Genomic DNA, 2823 nt, shown 5'->3' with positions numbered 1-2823 from the left:
AAATAATTATCTAAAAAAAAAAAAGTTGGTTGAGTTTTTATTATACCATGAACATACAAATTCTGAACTGTATCAGTGATAAAATAATCCCCCAAAATAATGCAAAAATCTTTTGTTGGTCTAACTTACTAAACAATTGATGCAATTACTGTTGAATTTTAATAATTGGCTTCACATTAGATATTTGTATTACTCTATCCTTAAATAAACATTGTATTTGTATTTTTTTTCTCTGCCTGCACAATAAGTTATCACAAACTGAGTGGCTTAAAACAACACGTGATTATTATGTCATAGTTTTTGTGGATCCAGACCAGGCATAGCTAGGCCCCTTGCTCCAGGGTCTCACCAGGCTGCAATCCAGGTGTCAGCCAGGGCTGCCGTTTCATCAGAGGCTCAGCTGGGGAAAGAGCTGCTTCCATCTGCTTGAGGTTGTAGAGATGAGGTCTTCATTTTCTTACTGGCTACCAGGGGTTTTGCTCTCAATTCCTAGAGGCTGCCTTCTCCATATATCCTCTCACAATGTGACAGCTTTTTTCTTTCATAGCCAGTGATGGAAAGTCTCTTTCTCTCTCCGGCCAAGATGGAGTCTTATATAATGCAATGTAATCATGAACCTCTTTTGCTATATTCTAGTGGTTAGAATCAAGTCCCAGGTCCTGTTCACACTTGCGAGGAGGAGACTATACAGGTCATGAACATGGGGGCTGCCCAACACCTCTCTGCCACAATATTCTATAGGGAAGTTAATACAGAAGACTCTCAGATATACAGTTGATCTCTGATGCATGAAGACTCAGCTATATGTGTTCATTTTGAAAATAAGTTCATAACAATTTGGAATCATCTGGGCTTGTATCAGGCACATTCTGCATCTCCAATCTCTGTGATTCTACATATCCTTGCATTTAAATAATAGATTAGAAATTAAAATAGTAACACAATGATCATAAAGATGAAGAAACTATTCTGTTATTCTAGATATTCTGGAATTTTTGTATTTAAAATTTAAAGCAGTGAATCAGCATGTGAACTGTGAGGTGTAATATTTTTATTTAGTTAAGTGCAAATTTTCATTCAATGGGAAATATTTACTGCATTTAAGTAATAACTTTTAAAGTTGAAATTTGTTCATTTTTCAACTGTTAATTTTAAAATGAAGAACAAATAAAATTATGATTCTTACAAGAATATTATTGAAAATAATTTTCTGGTAGAGACAGTGTAAAAAAATTATCCACTCCAGGTGTCAAATAGTTCCACCACTATTTCCAACATTATAAAGTGAGTTCCAACAGGGCAGAAAGTTCATTTTATTCACTGTTGTATCTTCTCTAGCATTTTACAACTGTACCCGGCCCATTGTGGATGCTCAACGAATGTGCTGAATGAATGCATCCTCTCAGCCTCACCTCACCACAGTCCTGTCTTCCAGCTTCAAGCCCTGGTTTAGTAGGACTGGGTAGGGTGCCGGATTCAGGTGCTGGGAGAGGCCTTTAATTCAAATTCTTGACCTTGAGTCCCAGGACCTCATGCAACATTAAAGAAAATGGCTAGCATAAAATTTTAATTGGTTAATGTAAACACTATTTTGTTAATCTAATTGAGGCTCTCCACAAATTCTTCTGCCAGGAGGGAGGATGAGTAGTGGGAGTGGCCCTGGTTCACATCTTTCTTGCCTCAGAACTTTTACATTTACTGTCCCTAGATGCTCGGAATGTTTGTCCACCAGCCCATCTCAACCTTCAGGGTTCACTGTCAAAACCACCTTCTCATGGAGCCCCTGGAAGTTCAAATAGTCTCCTTTCTTATTTTCTATCCCAGCCCCCAATACATTTTCCTCACAGCACTGCTAGGTGTGTTTAATAAAAATGCATTTATCTTAATTATTCTATTGGCTATCTTCTACTCCTATGACTGCCCCACTCCATCCCCCTTTGGAACTCAGTTCATACATCCCTGTTCCAGGAAGCCCAGTCTGGCCCTGAAGTTGCGTTTGGTGTCTCCTCAGGGCTTCCCTCCTAATTACTCTGCCTGTGCTTCCCCAGCACAGCCCTGGCACCTATTCGTGTCTGGTGAGGTATTTGTCTTCATTTTTGGACTGGGAACTGTGGAGGCAGGGCCTGTGGCTATTGTTCATTTATGGATCTGTCACCTCCTCCAAGAAGCTAAACGGGTCTTCTCTCAGGCTGAATGGGAACTTGTTCTGGGGTCCCAGTATGCTCTGGTCTTCCACCACCGCAGCCCCTGACACTCAGCCTTTGTTTGTCCTGTCACACCCCTAATCACTGCTCTGTGCTTCTGTCATCACTACTCTGAGCTGTTCCTGTCTGATGATGCAGGGACCAGTTTGGTTTGGTGGCCTCTGCGTTTCCAGCAAAGTACCAGTGGAAGCTCGGTGAACATTCAATTTAGGAAGAAATAAATCCCTCACCTTCAAAGGAAGACTGAAGCGACGCGGGCAAAACCCACAGGTTTCCAAGAAGAACTTGCCAGCGCCCTCTCCTCCCACCCTGAGGCCCAATCCATGAATGAAGGTACTCGGACGTCATCAACAAGCCCAGGGGCAAGGGCAGAAGAAGCCCTGGGGCTCAGCTGGCGCGCACTTCCTCCCCTGATAACTCCTACCTGGGGCGGAGCCCAAGTCAGTCCTGGCCCTTTCTCTCCGGTCAAGGGCAGGCCCAGGTGCGTTCGGTAAACAGGACGACGGGTCAGGTGCCTGTTCCGGGCGCCTGCGCTCTGCGCGCCCCGCCTCGCCAGGTGCGCCCCGCCCCCTCCCGGGCCGGCTACCTTCGGCAGTTGCGCGGAGGCAGCCGCCATTGA

Source organism: Manis pentadactyla, chromosome 15 (assembly GCF_030020395.1).
Source record: "Manis pentadactyla isolate mManPen7 chromosome 15, mManPen7.hap1, whole genome shotgun sequence".
NCBI classification, from domain to species: domain Eukaryota; kingdom Metazoa; phylum Chordata; class Mammalia; order Pholidota; family Manidae; genus Manis; species Manis pentadactyla.
This window is presented reverse-complemented; position numbering follows the sequence as displayed.